Raw genomic sequence first — 22744 nt, 5'->3', positions numbered from 1 at the left:
TATCTCTTTGTCCTTAGTGATCAGGAGCCAGAATAAACAGATCTGATATTTAAACTCAGCTCTGCTATTCAGTAATATGATTATATTGTGTAAGTTAAATAATTTCTCTGATCTTCAATTTCTTGAGTTTTGTGAAATAGCTATAAAATTCCTATATTGTGGAATTGAGAGAATTACAGAAAAGAATGTTGCACCACACTTGTCAGAGTGCCTGCACACAGCCATTGATAAAAATTATTATTACTTTATCACATTTATTGCATTTTATACTTATATATATTAATATTATATCCCAAATGTATCCCCTATCTCCAGTCCCCACTACACATACATTACTCACTCCCAGTGTATGTAAAGAAAAGGAATTTTCAATAAGCAAGGTGGGTAAAAGTACTTATGTGACTACATTATAATTCAGCACTGTTAGTTTTCTGTTTTTTCTTCTGTTTCCCATATGAATGGAATGCAAAAAAGAGTACTAACCAATGTTTGAACTCTGCATGGCCCATTAGTGAACTTCTCATGTTTCTGGCCATGTGAACAAAAGAGAAATCAGAATTTCATATGTGTAATGGGGTTTTGTTTTGCTTTGTTTTAGCCCTAGTTTTTGTATGCTGGAAAATAGGATATGAAGTAGAAATAACCATGTGCTTGGGCAGGATGGGAAGGTGAGCTAAAGAAGACAGTGTCTTAGGTAAATTAGGATATACTAGAGCAATGGAAAATATAGGTAATTTTAATGAAACTGTTTCTCAGTTAATATTTCCAGCTATTCATTTCAGAACACCATAAGGAAGAATGATAAAAACCATACACCCACACAATCTTTAGATTTTTACTCTCTTGGAACCACATATGCCAAATTCCCAAGTAAATGTCAGTTTCCTTTTTACTCAACATATTAAAATCATCTTTAAATTTTATAATTGTCCTAAAACATGAAGTTACTCTTCACTGTTGCTCCTTGGAGAAAATTTGCATAATAAGGGAGAGAAGAAATTAATATTATTATGATTGATAAAGTGTTTTAAATTGCCCAGCTGTTCACCTAAAACATGTTCAACACTTAAAGCAGTACGTTATGATAAACCAAAATTTTCACCATGCCTAATCACTGGTGACTTTGTTTATATTAGGACCTGTGATTAAAAGGGCTTCAGTATACTAAGTATGTTCAATCAGGAAAATTAAAATTATATTGCCTGCCTACTTTATGCAAAGTACTGCTCAAGGCATTGAGTTGAAGAGAACAATGCAGTCAAGATACCTGCTTTCCCAGATTTACATTGTGGAATAGTGCAAATTTTAAATCTCATCAATTCATATAACAGTTTGTGAAGTAGTTTAATCTTTTTGCCCATTAGAGAAATTAAATAACAGGCTTATATACATTAAGCACCTTGACTAACCCACAAATACGGAGTTTCAGGTGTTTTTTATTCTGTAACCCGTGCTATTTTTATTATACTGTAGAAAGATAAAGTATTCTTTACTTTGGGACAACTACTATAGACTGTCCAAAGAAAATAGAGCACACCTGACTACAACCTTGTTTTCTGGATACAAAGAGTTTGCTGATGGCAAAGTGGTATCTATTAATCCTGAGCCAATCTGAAGTCTCCAACTCCTGCAGAGTTAGATAATATGTTCCTGGGAGAAATCCAGTGTGCCAAAGCAGTACATGTCACCCTTGGGCTATAAAGTCTACCTTAATAAAGAGGAGTAAAAGGTGTGAAGACAACCTCTGGTCCTTTGTAAGTGGCTACCCATCTTAAAACAAGAATAAGAAAAGGAAGAACACAGACACGAAGCAAACAGCATTTATCTGTGGCTTTCTGGAGTCTTCTTTGTGATGGGATAAGCATCTCTGCTATATTGTAAATTTCCAACAACAGAAATATCTTTCCCTTGTCATAGTCTAGTGACCAGAAACTGTAGTAAGGCTTTTTCCTACCAGACTCTCCCAAATTTTATTTTTAATAAAGATAACTCTAAACAGATGAGATTCATGTGCAATTTATTCAGAACCCTTGGAGTAAGTTTAGGTAATATTAATTAATGAATTGCCTGCTGTGATTTACATTTTTACAAAATTACTTTCAAAATGATTTCATCATGAGAATATTACCCAGAGAAGGTTTTCTGAGGAACGAGATTACTATGAGTGTACAAGATGAGAGATAGTTCCCATATTCATTTCAATGCTGAATTACCATTTTGGTTATATAAATTGCTGCTTTTAGATGATATCAGATTAAAACTTACTTAAAACTTGTGTTCCCTGGAAATCAGTAGCATGTATTCAACAGAACTTTATTTAGTTCCTTGAAATAGTCCATAAAAGAGGAAAGACTTCTGTAGTCAATTAAGTTTGATTAATACTCCAAACATTATTTTAACTCGTCGAGAATCATATGCATAAAAGCATGCTAAATTCTCTGAACTGCCCTGCAGACATTGGATCCGACTAATTTTATTTAGTTCAATGACTCCAAAACATACCTTACTTCAAAACCCTTTTCCACATTGAACTATTTACTACCTTTAGAACATGTTCTTTGGAGACGTAAATTCCATTGCTATGATACAAGTCAAGCTGTTTCCAAACAGCCACATCTTCATATGAAAAATGTAGTCAAGAGTTGTACTGGTTCCATGTAAAAGGAGATTTAAAAGCATTTTACAAAATATCAATTGCAGAAATTAAAAATAGATGTGATAGGGTGTAAGGTTAGAAAATCTAGAATCAGATTTCTGCAGTTTGATGAATTATGTCCAGCTTTAGAAAGGTAAGAGGTATAGAGTATATTTAGGGAACCACATGTAATATTGAATGGATTTAAGAATGATGGTGTCTGCATGTCCTCACTTGTAAGTGGGAGCTAAATGATGAGAACACATGGAAATAGAAGGGATCAACACACACAGGCCCGTCAGAGGGTAAAAAGTGGGAAGAGCAAGAGGATCAGGAAAAATAACTAGTGGGTACTAGGCTTACCACTTGGGTGATGAAATAGTCTGTACAACAAGCCCTATGACACAAGTTTACTTATGTAATACACATGCACCTGAATTTAATATAAACGTTAAAAAGAATGATGGTGTCAAACTCAAGTGCTTCTAGGGGAGGATTAAACAGATTATATCAAATTAAAACTTATTTAAAACCTTTGTTAAAAGGATGCTTGCAGATTATATGCCTCATGGTGTATTTATGATACATTGTTTCATGATAAATGGACAAAGGTTCTAGGGAGCAAAAACACTGACAGAAGAAGACTGAAGGTGTCATTGTGTTGTTTTCAAAGCGACTGTAATAGCTCCATAAATGATATGTCAGCTTTCCATCATTTCCTAACTCACCCTCTGCACAGGAGCTAGAGTGATTATTTTAAAAATGTAAATTATATTGCATGATTTCCTTTCTGAAGATTTTCCAATAAAATCCACAATCTTTACCCTCGTCTGTAAAGCCTTACTGGTCTGTCATCTGATTCCCTCTGAACACACTTTTTACTCAGTTCCAGCTCGTGCTGATTTTCTCACGAACCTGTGAAAATTCCAAGCACTCTCCCACTTCAGGGTTTTTGCTCTTGTGACTCCTTTTGTCTGGAGTGCTTTTTCAGTAGCTGTACATGGGTTTCTTTAGCTCATTTTACTTGTCTTGCTTCAGATGTGCCCTCCATTGGTGAGGACGTCCCTGACCACTCTCCTCCACTCCCTTTCCCTCATTCACTCTTCTGCATCACACTTAGCATTAGTTGATATTATACTGTAGATGTATCTGTCTGCTTAACCTCTCCACATTAACTAAAGTGATGCTAAATACTGTGAGAGAGAAACCTTGAAATTTTAACAGCATAATACAATAGACAGTCATTTTCCTAGTTGTATGAACTCTGAATGTTGGTGGCAGCAGGGAGGTGAGGCTGGGAATCTGCCCCATCCAGTCATTCACTGACTTCTGTAGCCTGTGGCATTCAAGCTTGTCCTGGCATCCTCATATAGCAAGCAGGCAAGGGAAGAGAGGAGAATAAATGGCATGTGGGAAATATGTATTAGCCAGGCCCGAAAATAGTGCACGTCACTTCCTTTCACATTCCTTTGGCCACAGCTCAGTCCTATGGACATAAAGCCAACATAGAAAAACCTGAGATAGGTAGTTCAGCTGTCAAGAAAAAAGAGAAGGCTTTGGCAAATAGCTACCTAAGTTCTGTTATAGTTACTCGAGTTAGAAGGTAAATTTCATGAGGGCAAGGATTTTGCTTTGATTGTTATTATATCACCATTATTGAGGACAACGTCTGGCAAATCATCTTCTACTAAAAACTATATCTTCAACTAAAAAAATAAATATAAAGATTTCATGCTCATACAATGCTTAATATGTGTCAGTCACTGGTCTGTATGCTTGATATGGAACACTCTTCAGAATGACCCTATGTGGTACAGGCTATTAGTGTCTATATTTTACAGATGAAGTGAATGGGGCAAAGAATGAAAAACATTTCTGAAGTCATAGAGCTAGTAAAAGTTGGAGTAGAGACTTGAAATAGATCCAGACCTCACGTACTTAGCTGTGTTACACAGTACTACTCTAGGCATGGATTGAATGAGTCATTATATAAATAGGAAATTTCAAAGAGTTGGATAAATCCATTCTCTTGAAGATAGGCCCCCTTATAGAAAATGAATTCTTCCTGCTGTAGCCGTATAATCAGAAGCAAGAGAATGTCATACAATGATGGTGAAAAAGAAATTCACCTGGATGAACATTTGAATTTGGCATTTCTAACTACATTTCTAAGATTTTCTGCTTCTTCGTCCTAATCACATAATACATTTTTCATGCTCTAGAAAAGTAAATACAGTCAGAATCCATTCCACTTTTATTAAACTTCTTAATTCTTTATTTTCTATTGTTTTGGCTATTTCATTTGGAATGATGCTTGAAAAGCCCTTTAATAAGAAAGTTCACCTTCTGACTTACATCTCAATAAGAGAAGAATTATGTGTGGGATTTATAGGCTGAAGGAGAAATGTTAAGCCTAAATTCTAATTCAGAAATATATTTTTATATGTCTTTAAATATCATCTACAAAACCCACCTCCTTCTTAATATAATAAATATGTGTATAAATTAAACAATCTAGTACAGACACAGGTTCCATTCTGACTTCTGTGTGCAGGGTCGTGGTTTCTGCCCCTAAAAGAATATAACACAGGAAGTAAGGGCAACTATTAGATGCTATAATGTATAAAATGTTTTCATTTAGAAAAGTCTTGGATTTTTTTTTGTACATTTATAATATAATATCAAACATTTATGAGTGAAAAATACATGGTGTCTTATTTATTTTAAAAGTTATAAATACATGGGATTTTGTGAATCGAGCAGATACCGGTTAACCAACTGAGGAAAAGTTTCCAGTATGTATTTATGATGATCAGACGAATGAGTTCAGTAATTTCAATTGATTTTTCAGTGGCCAGATCACTGTTATCCTATATGGTTTTGTTTCTGCTTTTGTTGCTGCTGCTGCTGTTTTTAGGGAACTCCGGAGGGAGGGAAGAAGGAAAGATAAAGAGAAAAAAGAAATAGAGTAAAAATTTGAGATAGGTACTCCGAGTTGTGTTACTGCTTCCTTTCATACCTCTCTCTCTGCTGACTGGCTGGATGGCTTGCATATTTATGTATGTATATGCATATATATGTACCTATGTATGTATTGCAGATTTCTCAGGTGACTTCAGGACTCTGCTGAAGTATTCTTTGTTCATTAATGTGCTTATAATTGCTTGATTATTGCAAATAACCACAAAACAATTATGAGTGCACACACCCTATGCGATAGAATATAGACAGCAAAATAAAATATAATAACCTTCTTCCCCTACTCACGCTTTGTGGAATATTACTGTGAAATAGTAACATAGACTGCTCTTAAAATATTTTGTTATGTTCTCAGAACTTATTTTCTCAAACTCTAGTGTACTGGTCTCATGGATAATCATGCCCATTGGCTTACTTTTTTGTTTGTCAATTGGGTTCTTGCTAAGCAAATGTTACCAGTAACCACAAACTTAATATTTAGAAATCATGTAACAGTCTTAAGACCTTTGAAAGCATTATAGATGCCCTTAAATATAAAATGTAAGAGAATCCCCAGTGGCATCTTCTGTGTACATAGCAAAACACAACAAGGAAAAATACCAGATTAGATTTTCCCATCTTGAGCACCAACGACTACAGTATTACATCCACTAAGAAGATTTTTTGCTGTTGTTTATGTAGGCCATCCAGCCAGTCAGCAGACAATGAGGCATAATAAAGCATTAAGATAATTGGGGGTGTCTAACTAAGATTTTTACTTTATTTCTTTTCTTCTCTTCCTTTCCTCCTTTTGTCCTTCCTCCCTCTCACTCTCTCTTCCCCGGAACAATAGAAGCAACAAAAACATAGGATGACAGCAATCTGGCCACTGGAAATGAATTTAAATCACTCTTCTGATCATTATCAATACTCATTGGAAACTGTTCCTCTGTTAAGAGTCACAAAATCCCACGTATATATAATTTTTAATATAATTCAGCCACTGAAATTTTTTACTCATAAATAATATGCTTGATATTATTTTTAAATATACAAACAAAATATCCAAGGCTTTTATACATTAAAAACTTTTATACATTGTAGCATCTCACAAATATGTGTATATATAATTAAATAATATGAATGGCTATATAAAGATGATTAATCAGAATAATTCCACATACCTGCTAATAAAACTGAGCTTAAGGAGCAAGGATTCCCTTACATATTGTTTGAATATAAAAAGAGGAGGAGATCATGAAAAAAAATTGAAAGTGAGATTTTTTGATAGCCTTTACTCTCTATACTACTTTTGTCTTAATATCCCAAACACGTCTCATATTCAGATTCTTTTAGACACTTACATGGGTTATAAGTGCAACTATTTACCCAGTCATCCATTAATTCATTAATTTATTCAATAAATATGTATGTATGATAAACATGGTCCCTGCTTTTAAACAATTTACAGTTTCAGAGAGAGAGAGAAACAAACCTTAATGATATGGCTTGACAATTGGCTTAGTGAACATATATGCAGATGCTATAATGAGAACAAAGGATGATAGAAACTCTATTTTGCCTAACAGATATAAGAAATGTATAAAACGTAGCTAAACGTTGTAGAACTACTAGAAAGTATTGATATGGACAAGGCAGACTGCTCCAACCCATAAACAATTATGTAGAAGAAGATGATGTGTTCAGAGAGTTAAATGTGCTTTATTTTTATTTGGTTGGAAAGTGGAAAGAATAAGATGCAGGGAATTAAAGCCCAGGAAAGGAAGGACATTTTGTAAATGAAAATTAGATGCCTTAATTTATACAATTGTTGATGATAAAAAGATGTAATGTTGCTTGTTTTGAGTTGAATTGTATTTTCCCAAAACATATGTTAAAATTCTAACTCCTGGTAGTTATAAATGTGACCTAATTTGAAAATAGAGTCTTTGCAGATATAATCAGGTTAAAATGAGATTAGGATTTAGGTGGGCCCTAACTCCAGTGACTGGTATCATTAAAAAAAAATAAAAAGTGTTCCTATTTCTCCACATTCTCTCCCGCATCTGTTGTTTTCTGACTTTTTAATGATCACCGTTCTAACTAGCGTGAGAGGTATCTCAATGTGGTTTGGATTTGCATTTCTCTAATGACTGGTGATGAACTTTTTCTCATATTTGTTGTCTGCATAAATGTCTTCTTTTGAGAAGTGTCTGTTCATATCCTTCACCCACTTTTTGATGGGATTGTTGTTTTTTTTCTTGTAAATTTGTTTAATTTCTTTGTAGATTCTGGATATTAGCCCTGTTGGTGGAGGTGGGGAGGCTGTGTAAATTAGTTCAACCACTGTGTAAAACAGTGTGGCAATTCCTCAAGGATCTAGAACCAAAAATACCATTTGACTCAGCAATCCTATTACTGGGTATATACCCAAAGGCTTAGAAAACATTCTACTATAAAGATACATACACACGTATGTTTATTGTGACATTGTTCACAGTACAAAGACTTGGAACCAACCCAAATGCCCATCAATGATAGATTGGATAAAGAAAATGTGGCACATATACACTATGGAATACTGTGCAGCCATAAAAAAGGGTGAGTTTATGTCCTTTGCAGGGACATGGATGAAGCTGAAAACCATCATTCTCAGTAAACTAACATAAGAACAGAAAACCAAACACCGCCTTTTATCTCATAAGTGGGAGTTGAACAATGAGAACACATGGACATGGGGTGGGGGAGGAATATCACCCACTGGGGCCTGTTGGGGCATGGGAGACTAGGGGAGGGATAGCATTAGAAGAAATACCTAATGTAGGTGACAGGTTGATGGATGCAGCAAACCACCATAGCACATGTATACCTATGTAGCAAACCTGCACATTCTGCATGTTTCCCAGAACTTAAAGTATAATAATAATAATAATTAACAAATAAAATTAGACACACAGAGAAGACAAACATAGAGGGAAAAAGGCCATGCAAAGATGGAGGCAGAAATTGAAGTGCAGGTGCCACAAACCAAGGATCACTTGGAGTTACTAAAAGCAAGAAGGGACAAGAAACGATTCTCCCATAGAGCCTTCAGAGGTATTGTGGTCTGGCCATATTTTAATTTGGGGTTCTGACCACCAGAAACTGTAAGAGAATACATTGCTGCTGTTTTAAGCCACCTCATTTGTGACACTTTGTTATGGCAGCCCTAGGAAACAAACATACTGCTACAGTGCATTCAATTTTTCAAGGTCACCTAATATAGAAAAAGCTTCATCACAGAAATTGCTTCTCAAGTGTTAATTTATATGTTATGGCACTTGGGTCAATGCTGCTAATTTTACCTGTATTCACTAGGCTTCTCCAGAGAAGCTGAACCAATAGAATATACATAAATGAACATGTACAAAGGATTTATTAATATTATGAGAATTGGCTTATGTAATTTTGGAAACTAGGAAGCCCCATCATATGCTGCTTGCAAGCTGGATAATCTGAAAAGCTGGTGGCATAACTCAGTCCCAGTCTGAAGAATGACATGGTTTGGGGCAACTGGTGTTAAGTCTCAGAGTTTGAAGGTCCATGAAGTTGTGGTGTTTGAGGGCAGGAGATGATGCATGTCCCAGCTCAAGAAGAGAGAGAGAATCCAACCTTCCACCACCTTTTGGTTTTATTAGGGCATTCAACCAATTGGATGATGCCTGCCCACATTGGTGGTGGCAGATTTTTTTGCTCAGTCTACCGATTCAAAGGTTAATCACTTTCTGTGCCTTGCTTATTTTACCCACTGTAATATCCTCCAAGCTCATCCATGTTTTAGTAAATGACAGTATTTCATTATTTTTTTAATAAATAATATTTCATTGTGTATATATGCCACATTTTCTTTATTCATTCATCATTGATGAAGATGTAGGTTGATTTCATATCTTGACTATTGTAAATAGTGTTGCAAGAAACATGGAAATGCAGATACATCTTTGACATACTGATTTTCTTTCCTTTGGATATATACCAAGTAGTAGGATTGCTAGACCATATGGTAGTTCTATTTTTAGCTTTCGGAGAAACCTCCATACTGTTTTCCATAATGGCTGTACTAATTAACATTCCCACCAACAGTGTATAAGAGTTCCCTTTTCTCCATGTCCTCACCAGCATTTTTTTTTTGTCTTATTGATAATAGTCACTCTAACTGGGGTGAGATATAGTAAGAAACACATGTTCTCACTCACATATGAAAGCTAAAACAGTTATTCTGTAACCGCAGAGAGTAAAATAGTGGTTCCTAGCATCTGGGAAGGATATCCTGAAGGGAAGGATAGTGAGAAATTGGTTAACGGATATAAAATCACACGATAGGAGAAATAAGTTGTAGTGCTCTATAACACTGCAGGATAACTACAGTTAACAGTAATTTATTTTATATTTTCAAATAGCTAGAAGAGAGGTGATATGGTTTGGCTGTGTCACCACCCAAATCTCATCTTGAATTGTGGTTCTCGTAGTGCTCTATAACACTGCAGGATAACTACAGTTAACAGTAATTTATTTTATATTTTCAAATAGCTGGAAGAGAGGTGATATGGTTTGGCTGTGTCACCACCCAAATCTCATCTTGAATTGTGGTTCTCATAATCCCCCCATGTCATGGGGAAGGTAATTGAATCATGGGGGTGGTTACCTCCATGTTGTTCTCGTGACAGTAAGTTCTCATAAGATCTGATGGTTTTATAAGGGGCTTTTACCCCTTTGCTTGGCTCATTCAATCTCCTACCACCCTGTGAAGAGGTGCCTTCCACCATAATAACACCTGAGGCCTCCCCAGCCATGTGGAACTGTGAGTCAATTAAACCACTTTTCTTTACAAATTACCCAGTCTTGGGTATTTCTTCATAGCATCATAGGAACAGACTAATGCAAGATTTTGAATGTTCCAAACATAAAGAAATAATCAATGTTCAAGTTTGTAGATATGCTAATTACCCTTATTTGATGATTACACACTGTATACAATATATGCATCAAAATATTACCCTGTACCTCCTAAATATGTACAATTATTATATGTTAATTAAAGTAAAATTTTTATAAATGAGATAGCTAAATTGTTTCATGCTAATTTTTTCCAGAAGCACCTTCACAGATACACCCAGAAACAACACTTTACTATCTATCTGGGCATCATTTAACCCAGTCAAGTTGACAGATAAAACGAGCATCACCCCACCTCAAATTCTACTATGTAAGTTTTTTCAATTGATGTAGATTCATACTTTGACTACCTCATTAAATTAACACCTAAATGGTATGACTCACTGGATTCTGAGAATGGCACTATACCCACTTAGAAAGTAACTACCAACTGGCTGTGCAGTCAATACCTAAATACCTCAAATGATTATAAACTTATTACCTCCAACGACCATCTATTCCACTCTTGGATAGTTTTGACAGGTAGAATTTTTTTTATGTTGAGCTGAAATTGCATTTCTTGTTTCCTGTCATCCCTACCTTTGGTTCCTGTTCTATACCATGAGGCCCACAAAGAGTTTGAATCACACTTTACCAGAACAAACCAGAAACCTGATTCCTGCCCAGTCCTCTCAAAGTCTGTGTGCTTTCGACAGATTCAACACCGTCACATCCTTCCAGCATGACTCATGTGGCATCGTTTCAGTTTATAGCACTGTTTCCCTTGCTCCCCTTAACTTGTTTACATTAGCTATGTGCACTGGCATTTCAGCTACACGTCTTTTTGCTACTAGTGTTGGGTTCTGTTGTCCTGTGACATCACTGCATGACTAGCTTGCCCAAGTAAAACAAGGTTTAATTAAATCTTAATGTTTCACCCAGCTCTTTAGAGAACTGTTATTTTCACTTTCTTGTGCTATTAGCAGAATACATGAGAGTGTATGGAGTACGGAATCAGCCCCACTTATAAAGAGTAGCATTTTGTCACTCACTCATGGTCTATTTGCACTAAGCCTACTTTTTGGCTCACCACAGAGGTCTCAACTTTCCCCCACAGACAGATAAACTCTCATTTGTGGTAGTGTTTGTTCTCTTTGAGTTACTAAGGTGGCATCATAAAATCATTAGAATATATTAATATGTCTTTGAAAAGAAGCTATTCATATATTTAATGCAGAAAGTTTTGGGGATTAGCCCCCTCATACTGCTATTATCCAGTTCCCTTTTTCACATTTATAAATTGTCTAAATGGAGATCACTAGTCTCTGAGCACTTTGAAAGCAAATAACCCATAAAATATTCTGTATTTAAACTGATATCACTTCTCTTTCATTTTTAAGTTATGAGAGAAATGATCATCAAAGTTATTCCCTGAGGGAAAATTACAAAGTGATATCACCCAAGTACTTGTGAGATTACTAATTTTTAACCTGCTCATAAATCCTCAGGAAATGTATAATATCTCAAATGTATTAATCCAGTAAGACTTATTCCAGTGATTGATTATTCTTGCCTGCCTTAGAGAAGTACCAGAAAAAAATATGATGACATGGATTGAAATATACATACAACTTGTCAACAACTTCAGCTGTCTCCAACAGCTAAAGGCAAATATGAAAAAAAATAATAATGTGTAGAAGTAGTATACTGTATCATTGAACTGATAATGATGTGAATATATTCTTCTAGGCAATTCATCTCTTGGTTTCTTTTTACTTCAAATGATAGTAATGATGTGGTCTCTTTATTTTGAGATAAAAACTAGAGCGCCTAGAAGGCTTCCTAGACACCAGACTTATAATTCTCATGTTAAAATAAATAAGAATAAAGTGGCTACATAGATTTAACTCCACTTTAGATAAAAATATTGTGGCACAGAATACTGAACTATCTCTTTCCTACTGTTCACAGGCCATGGAAAAGTAAAATATCAAGTTTGAGTATAAATCTTCTCATTTTAGTTTTTACTATGTAAACCAAATGATTTTAAAATATGTACGAAAATATTTTACTTTTAGTAGTGTCTGTCTACAACCCCGTCATTATCTGTGTTACATATCTGTTAACATGTATAAAGATCGTGATATTATTTGTACATAATGATTAATTCCTTTCTTTAAAAAAATCTCAAGCAAATTCACAATTAGAATTTGGAAAGATAAGTGAAATGTTTTTCTAAAGGATGTAAAGTTTTTATAGGTCATCAACTTTATTGGTTTTTTGTTATTGTTTTTGTTATTTTTGTTACATAATATTGTATTGTTTTTTGTTATTGTTTTTATTGCTTTTGTTATTAATTTTTGCAATTGTTCTAGAGTCAATGTAGAGTGTAGTGAAATCAGTTTTATGAATCATGCTTGGGATATTTTGTGTTGGTGTTTAATAGACTAAAAATCTAGAAAATGTTCAGGCAGAAGAGTCGTTGTAAAAGATGTATCACCAACACCTGGCCCAGTGCATAGCTAATTCATAGTAAATATTTATTAAGGGAAATGGCTGACTGATAGACTGGCAGATGGACTGACTGACTGACTGACTAAATCAGTGACTATGAAAATATGTTCATATACTGAACTCAAATCCAAGATTATTTTGAAGCTCCGTAGCTTTTGATGAATATTGCTTCTTGGCCTTTTGGGTGAGATCAAGTGTGATGAATATCAACTTCTTTCTGATAGCAGATCGTAATAGAGGCCTTTTTCTTGGTCCTTCATTATCTACAAGTAAGCCTCATTGAATTTGAAATAAATATGAAATACTGAAATTTCCCATTTAGATCTTCCTATTTATTTATGGAAAAAATGGTCTCTCTATGTGAGCAAGGCATCTCACATGACTCCAAAGGGTATGTATTCATCCAGAGGCAGACTCTGTTGAAGGCCCTGTCATTGGAAATGGCAGATTTCTGCATGGCTCCTCAGAAAATTTAGCCGGAGGCTTACATTTCTTTCTTTGCCATTGCGAGAGGCTCCTGTTAGCGATAAGAATGCACCTCAAATCTAAAACATAGACTACGTCAACTAACCACATTCAGCATTAAGATTTCCTAGCAGCAGTGCTAAACTTCAATCTTTTCTTATGGCATTTTTCACTTCTAATTCACAAGCAAATCCTTTAGAAGATTTCTTCTAAAATATGTTTCAAAACCAATCTACATTTCTGCGTCTATTTCTATGGCTGTGTTTGAAACCTTTATTACTCTTTCCTAGACTTCTGAAACACTCCTAAATTTCCCTTCCTGCACTCAATCATACCTTTACAATCCATTTTCTACACATTGGTTATTATCATCTTTAAGAAACTTAAAACAGATCAATGGCTGTCTCCACTTATTTCTTAGAAGATTCTATTGTAATGAGAATGAAATCCAAGAATGCTATCAGGAGCTGCAAGTCCCTACACTGTTTGATTCCTGTCTAGCTCTCTGACTTCAGTTTCCAGCAATGTCTTTCTTATCATACTCCAGAAGCAGGGGGTTTTTTTTTTTGTCCTTGGATAGTTTAAGTACTGCAAACTGATCTCAGTTTCTTTGGCCCTGCACAACACACAGGCATGTAGACTTATTTTTGGTAAATAATAATCACCAAAGAACCCTGAACCCTCTGGGTGAAGGTTAGCTATGCCCTCTGTACTAGGTTATACTGAATTATTATTTTGGTAAACAAAAAATTTATTAGACAAACATGCTTTCAATAGTGAGCAAGCATGCAAACATTACAGCCTATTCTAAGTGCAACAAAATTCCACCTTTTTATTTTTTTAGGTTTTCCAACTACTACCTTTCAGCAGGCAGCATTCCAACCTTACGGTTGCATCAATCAGCATTCTTCTCGTCCATAGCTAAACAGACAGCCAGTTACAAATCAAGCTTTGAGTGTCATCCCTAACTTAAGGATACACGTCTCTGGCCTCAACAGATTCTTAAATGGTCTTAATCTAAATATCAGTAGTGTCTCAAATATATGTATGTCAATCCATATATGTTATCACCATTAATTTCACCAATAAAGGCTCATTTATTTTCTGCCAATCATTGACACATTTGTGTGCTGGAAAATGACAGTTTCTGATACTAGCTGTGATCATTAGCTGCCTGGTGTTTATTAACAATGAAAAAATATGTGTTAGCTATCTCTCAAACATGATTTTTCTTATATAATCCTAGCAAATATGATTTCCTTTTTTTTTTTTTTTTTTTTTGAGACAGAGCCTTGCTCTGTTGCCCAGGCTGCAGAGCAGCGGCACCATCAAAGCTTCCTGCAGCCTCTATCTTCGTGGTTCTAACGAGCCTCCCCACTCAGCCTCCTAAGTAACTTGGACTATTGGCATGTGCCACCAAATCTGGCTATTTTTTTTTTTAAGAGATGGGGTTTTACTACATAGCCTAGGCTGATTTTGAACTCCTGGCTTAAGCTACCCTCCTCCTTTGGCCTACCAAAGTGCTGAGGTTACAGCATGAGCTACCATGCCTGGCCTGGATTATTTATTTAGATAAGTTACCCTTCCTTTCCTGGAGCAATAAAAGCAGCTGAAACTTACGTAATAATACTGAAGTAGTTTGTAATAAGTTGAAGACATTTGAACATTAAGACACTTCAGAAATTTTGCTCTGTTGTTGGCTTTGTTAGGCATGAATATCTTCTCTAAGGCTTTTCACACGTCTGGCTCTTTCTCATTCTTCAGGTTTAAGCCCAAATTTCACCTTTCAGCTAGTCCTTCCATTGCCAATCTATTCACAGAAGAGTGATAATAAAAGTAACTACAACTATACTAATAGTAAGTTGGAACATTTCTATTTGCTAAGTACTGGGCTAATCTTTGTGTATTTATTAACTCATTTAGTCCTCACAAGCCGATGAAGTGAAATATTTAGCTTCAATTTACAGAAGAAGAATTCGAGGCACAAGATCTTGCCAATGCAACATAACAGAGAAATGGCAGAACAGGGATTTGAATCTCCTATCCAAAGCTTGCACTCTTCAGTTAAACAACCCTGTCTGACCCCATCCTTGTTATTATCACATCACCTTGTTTGTTTCTCAATAATTTTTACCCTAATCTAGAAATGCTTTTATTTATGTAATTGTTCTGTCTCATTGATCAAGAAATGTTTCTCAAGAATTGTTCTTTCTCATGCTTTCAAGAAAATATATATATCTTGAGAGGCAGGACCTTGCCTAACCTGTTCATTACTCTGTCACAGGATACAATACTGTTCGTGCTGCATAGTTGGTGATCAATTTATTGTTTTTCACAAATGAGTGAGGGTGACAGAACTCAGGTACAGCACTGCTAATCTGAGTCTCTCGTTGCCCATTTCACTTTGCAGTCAAAAGGAAAGCCATGAGAATTGGAATTGCTAAGTTTCTCTGACATTCTCCACTGTGTCTTGCATCTGACGTCACATGAATTCAAGCATGGATTTACTAAGGCCTCTTTTGACATCTGACAAAAAACTGTTGACCTTTGTGGGAAAAAACCTTTCACCTTTCATCTATTCTCTGTGTTATTGCCAGAGTGATACTTTTCAAATCAAGCTTACTTAAAATCCATCAGAACTTATACATCTGCATAATTTGAAGGCTCATGTCCAAACTCCTTATTATGACATATGAGAAAGCTCATTAATTTATCTTTCTAATCATGGATATTAATTTGTTATATGCACACTTCTATGTGAGCATGTGTACCTACACACTAAAAAAACACACATAAACTTACACATACATACTTGCCACCTCTCACACTAATCATTGTGAATTTCTTGTTTATTGAAGGGAAGGTGTCTGGCTCTTTTATGTGATCTTCCCTCTGACTAGTGAGATCTTCTATACTTCCTTAATTAATGAATGCCTACTTGGCTTTGAAGCCTCATTTCTTCAGAAAGTTGTCCTTCTCCTCAGTCTTATCTAGGTACCTCTGATGCACCCAATTCATAAATTGTTTTATCACAGAATATGTCATATGATTCCATAACCGTTTATGTAAATTACTACCTCATTCAATAGACTGCGGGTTTCTTGAAAGAGGATCTGTGTTATTTTTAGCACAGTGTTCTGTCCAGAATAGGTGTTCTAGAAATATGTGATGAATAAAATTCACAGGAGAAGAAAAGGAATAAGCTCTAGTTCTAAAGCAACCCCAGATGTGAGAATAATCTGTGGCAAACTGCCCTTCAGAGGTATACTCACTAGCTGCATTTTATAACTTTAGTGGATAGGGCCAACATCATTCCCTGGTGATGTCAATATGGCCCCTTCATCAATCTGAAAATCCTCTGGCACTGAAAGCACATAAAGTCTGGAAGCTGTTTAGGAAACTATGAAGGTGAGTCAATAGACTCTGTTCCAAGTTGGCAAGAAGAGACATCGTCCTAAACATCTAACGTGCCATAATTCACATTGAGCTTCTCATTAATTTAAATGTTAATGTAAATTTAAAACATGTTGTATTGATTTGGAACAATTTTTATATGAACATTGCATAACTGAGCTTCTAACAGCAGAGTCCAAATGGACATTTCTTCACATTAATTTATGATAATTAAGAAAAAAAGTGAACTTTCTCCTTTTTTGTCATGTAAAATCATTTGTTTTAGTTACCAAGGTTTAGCTATGAGAAGCTATGAGAATTTCTGCCTTCAAGTGCAATTACTTTAGGTCATTCTGAGCAAAAAGGGCCATTTCCAAGTCTGTTATTTTAGTGTATTAAATCTTTAATTTCAAATACGTATAGAGATTTGTGTCTTTTCCATTTCATTGGTGAGTAAAGTTACCATGACAATGCTGACTTGAGTCTCTTTTGCTAGTACTTCAGCCACAATCTCTTTTTATTGAGATTTATATTTCTTCATTTAAAGGGAAAATATAATTTACAAAAGATATTCCATTATATTAGTCCCACATAGAATTAATTATAATGATGGTGAGGATGCTATCGGCATCCAGGTATTGTCAATACCTGGACATCTTTGTATATGCTTACTCTGGGACAGACCCTGATGCAAAGTATTCTAGAAATGTCCTCATTTAATCCCAAAGCAGTATAGAAAGGATGGACCTCTCATTATCCTGTTTCATAAATTAGGACAGTGACCTGTACAAAAATTAAGCCACTTTTCTAAAGTTCTGCAACCAGGAAGTGGTGCTGCTGACTTCAGGTTGGTCTGACTCCAAGGTCTTCTATAACCTAAGCTCCATGAGTCTTAAACTGTACAATATGATAGACAAACTGAAGCCTAGAGAAGAGAATTTCTTGGCCGGGTGTGGTGGCTCACACCTGCAATCCTAGCACTTTGGGAAGCGGAGGCAGGTGGATAACCTGAGGTCAGGAGTTCAAGACCAGCCTGGCCAACATGGTGAAATGCTGTCTCTACTAAAAATACAAAAATTAACCAGACATAATGGCATGTTCCTGTAATTCCAGCTACACCGGAGGTTGAGGTAGGAGAATCCCTTGAATCCAGGAGGTGGAGGTTTCAGTGAGCTGAGATCGCGCCACTGCACTCCAGTCTGGGTGACAGAGTGAATTTATTTTTTAAAACATGCAATATAAAAAAAAGAAGTGAATTTATTTTTTAAAACATGCAATATAAACATAAAATTGAGGTTTCAATGCTACCATTGAGAAGCTGGGTAGATGAATGAAAGCCTAAAACCTGCTTTCTAGTTCATGAGCATATCGTATCTTATTCTCTTCGCCTGTGGTATAATATTTAGCTAATTGATTGGTGAGTCCCTTCCAGCCCCACATTTAATGCATCTGTATAATATGATTCACTTTGTTCTAATCAGCAAACCCCTGCCTTGTTCTCTTCACAACCACCTGTCATAGTACTTCTTATCTGATGCTTTGTTCCTGCAGGCAGCCCCACCCAGCTCAGTTCTCTGTACTAAGAATCCTGGTATAAACAAATGTATTTGAAACTTGTTAAATACCAAGCAGAAAACACGGTCTAAAAGATGGAGGAGGCATCATTTTGTTCCCCTGAAAATATAATTGAAATGGAATGCAAAAATCAGATTCCTGAGAAATTAGACAAAGCTTTCAGATATGAAAAGATGAATATTAACTGATGCATTCAGAGGCTAAGATACAATAGGTCTTAGATAGAATCTTCTTAAATTGAATATGTACTGGCCCAGGAGTAACCATCAAGCTTTGTAGTGCCAGAATACACAGCACAGTTCATAGTAAGAAAAACTATTAGCTTGAAAATTAAATAAACTTGCCAGTTCTGCCACTTATCTTTTCCTGGGTTAAACTAACATGTTTTACTGACTTAGACATTCTTACCTCTGTTTCTTAATCTGTAAAATGAGAATTATAATCCAAATTTTTATAGAGTAGTTATGAACTTCATTTGTAAAGTAATGTAGAGAGATTAGCCCAGTGCATTAGAAGTATAATGCAAGCTTAAATTAGTTTCCTTTATTCTAATAATAGTAGCAAACAAATTCGATATGCCAGTTTTAAAATTATCTTTGCAAGTAGTAATTCCAGCTATCACTCAACCTTCAGTTTTAGGAAATGTATTGTTTTCACACAACAAAAACATATGAACACCAATTAAATATGAATATTTCAACCAAAAATACCTTTTTCCTTCGAAGACACGTGAGGGGAAAAAAATCATGATATCGTGCTAAATTCTGTAAGCTATCTTACACATTGTCGGTGGTTTCTCCAAGCCCTTCAGAATTTCAACTTCTTAACATCAGAATAGCTGAAAGATGGATGGCTGACCTACTGCTTATTAGGCTCCAAGAGGTTATTAATCTTCTGAATTAAAAATAAAATTGTACTAAACTTCATCAGGTAGATAATTATTTTTTTCAAATAATACATGAATCTCAAATTCATTGATTACAATCACCTTAGTATTACTTACTTATAAATAACTCATGTTCACCAGAGAGAGAAGCTAACAATTGGTATACATAAGTTTATACAAATTCAGGCTTTATCTAAGCATGAGAGTTTTGCTTCCACAAAATCTTCATCATTCTACGCATATCAAAACATACCCTTAGAAGGAAATTTATCTCAGAATTTGAAAGATTTAAGGGGCCTTAGTGGTGATTTTGTACAAAGCTTTTCATTTTACATGTAGAGCAATTAAGACTCAGTAAGTTTTGGATTCTTGCCCAAAATCGTCTGGCTAATTTTAGTAGGGTTATGGACTGAATCAAGTTCTAATTCTCAATCCAATGTCTATATTTACTTATATTCTTTGATGCTATATCAAACTGAGAAATCTGTAAATTATAGTGTATATTTTCTAGTTTTTTAATGTCAGTTTCAACTATTAGAGTTGAAATAAACTGATAATTATCTGTATTGTTTTTAGCTCATGGCCAGAGGGAAGAAGTAAGAGCAGGAAGCCTTTTAAATTTATGTACAAAAAACTATTTATAGATAAAAATCTTCCCTAGTGAAATTCATATGACACATTTTAATAACAAAATGTAATGAACATTAACAAAAAAATGAAAGACTAATAAATCTAGAGTTGGATAAACTAAATCCAATAGATATATATGTATGTATTTATATATTATGTATATATATATATATAATACATGAACATATATACATATACATATTTGCTGCAGTTTACCAATGTCTTGATTTGTTAGTCATATGACACACACACCTATGAAAGACATTCTGTGATTTTTTTTTTTTTGAGGTGGAGTCTTGCTCTGTTGTCCAGGCTAGAATGCAAGGGTGCAACCTCGGCTCACTGCAACCTCTACCTCCCAGGTTCAAGTGATTCTCCTGCCTCAGCCTCCCAAGTAGCTGAGATTACAGGCACACGCCAACACACTCAGCTAATTTTTGTAATTTTAGTAGAGCTAGGGTTTCACCATATTGGCCAGGCTGGTCTCAAACTCCTGACCTTGTGATCTGCCTGCCTTGGCCTCCCAATTTGTTAGGATTACAGGCATGAGCCACTGCTCCCAGCCAACATTTTGTGATTTTAAATTACTAAATTATATTGAGGGAATGTAACTGGCAGGAATGTCTAACCTTAAATTTGTTTTCATTTGTGTAGCATGATTTTAAAATATGATATTTATGTTATCATCCTGCAGGTATAAAGGAATATATGCAGAAATCCAGAGCGCTAATTAAACTTCTTTGGGTTTTCTCAGTCAGATCAACACCTGTTGGAAAAATTTTGCTAAGGTAAGTTCCAAATACCACTAATCTGTTCTTCAGGGGCTTCCCTTCTAGCTGCTCTAGTTCAGAACAAAGTGAGAATCATTCAGTCAAAAAAAAAAAAAAAAAAAATAGACAAATAGAAAACCAGACATTGCTTTTATTAATGATGCAGTTAATATTTGGAGATAACATTTCAGTGTGTGTGGCAAAAAATGAGCTTCCTAACATTTAACTCCAGTGTTAGACAGATTTACCCATCCAGGCCCAAGAAGTGCTTGGCAACTTCAGACTCTCCCAAGTTGGCAACCTGCCCTGTGAAATTTCTGGTGTGGAGGAGCACACCTGAGTGTATCTTCCTATAAGCAGCCCACTGTGAAGATGAAGGGGAAGAGAGTGGGTTAAACTGTAATTGACAAAATCTTGCTTTGAGGTTCACCCATCAAATATGCAACTCCACTGACCAAGAAGAAGAGAGAGAAAAGGGGATAAAGAGAGGGCAGAGGAGCTGCTATAATGGAGTTTCCTTTACAGGGAAGGAAAAAAATAGAAATAGGGAATGAGTATTTTTTTTTTTTCTGTTACCATTGAAGAATCAGAGAGACCTTCCGAAAAGGAAGAAGGCTCTTTTAGAGGTTGCATCAGGATTTTCTTAACCTAGCAACACATAAGATAATTTCTCCTAGGTAATGGAGGCAGACGCAGTACTGAGATTTTCCCTGTTTAAGAAGAAATATTCTAGGCAAAATTTTTCCCAGCTTCCTATTAGAAGTCAGGTATTTTCAGAATCACAATTGACATGTTGTCTGTGCTATCATAGAGCAGATGATGACTATATAGTAGACCACTACCATTTATGCTTTTACTTACTTTTTTTTTTTTTTTTTTTTTTTTTGAGGCGGAGTTTTGCTCTTGTTACCCAGGCTGGAGTGCAATGGCGCGATCTCGGCTCACCGCAACCTCCGCCTCCTGGGTTCAGGCAATTCTCCTGCCTCAGCCTCCTGAGTAGCTGGGATTACAGGCACGCACCACCATGCCCAGCTAATTTTTTGTATTTTTGGTAGAGACGGGGTTTCACCTTGTTGACCAGGATGGTCTCGATATTTTGACCACGTGATCCACCCGCCTCGGCCTCCCAAAGGGCTGGGATTACAGGCGTGAGCCACCGCACCCAGCCGCTTTTACTTACTTTAAAAAAATAAATAAATAAAACCCACTACAGATGGTAATTTTCAATTTTTGAGGCATACTGTTAAATTATTCTGTAAAGAACACGTGGAGGGAACAGTTAGGTGGTAAATGAATTTAGCTAACTCCTCAATGTACTTGTGTCAACGGGGATTTGAAACTCTTATTTAATAAACAACCTGTGTACTTGGATTTATTTATTGGTAAAAACAAAACCAAGGAAATATGATGTATTGAAAATATAAAAAATGAATCATAAGCTTGAAGAAAGTAAAATAATGGACTTGGTGCAAGACTATGAACCAAGCCAAGTATCTGTAGAAGGTTGCAGAACAGACTTAATGTTCTCCATTAGATGCTGCCTCTGTAATGAATGAACCCTGCTCCTTTCATATTCGTGTTTCATCATCTAAGATTGAAGGTCATTCAGAAAAATCTTGGTTTACTTTGATCATTTGATTTCATCAAATTTTGATGATTTGTCCTCTTGACTAGGCTGGAGCAGGAAAGGCAAAATAATAATAATTATCATTAAGAATTAGACCATTGTGGCTTCTACAGAGAGAAAGCAAGCGTTCGGATTGACCACACCACTGTAAATACAAATCATGAGGAATAATCAGTCATTGAAAACAAAATAGGGCTACTATCTGGAAGGTGATATCTCTACTTGATATTATTATTACTTTGTGATATACTTAAATGAGTATAGTGACATTTGGAAAATTGAGTATTATCAATGTTCTCAGGTATGTCCTTCAAGAATACAAAGGTCTACTAGACTGATCAATATTTTTAATCTGACACTCAAAACTTATGCCTCTC

The 22744-nt window shown here is 35.5% G+C and overlaps 1 protein-coding gene across 6 annotated transcripts in view; it reads left to right on the top strand.

Annotated features, from left to right (window-relative positions):
• LRRC4C (leucine rich repeat containing 4C) overlaps positions 1 to 22744 on the top strand; it is a 1358593-nt gene that overhangs the window by 1125427 nt on the left and 210422 nt on the right. For all 6 annotated transcript variants that reach the window (XM_074401331.1, XM_074401329.1, XM_074401330.1 and 3 more), the window contains one exon: positions 20665 to 20758. The gene's annotated coding sequence lies outside the window, so the exon portion shown is untranslated. The remainder of the gene's footprint in view (positions 1 to 20664; positions 20759 to 22744) is intronic.

This window comes from Saimiri boliviensis, chromosome 6 (assembly GCF_048565385.1).
Source record: "Saimiri boliviensis isolate mSaiBol1 chromosome 6, mSaiBol1.pri, whole genome shotgun sequence".
Lineage (NCBI taxonomy): Eukaryota > Metazoa > Chordata > Mammalia > Primates > Cebidae > Saimiri > Saimiri boliviensis.
Note: the sequence above shows the minus strand (reverse complement) of the source record. Positions and strands in the feature narration are given on the sequence as shown.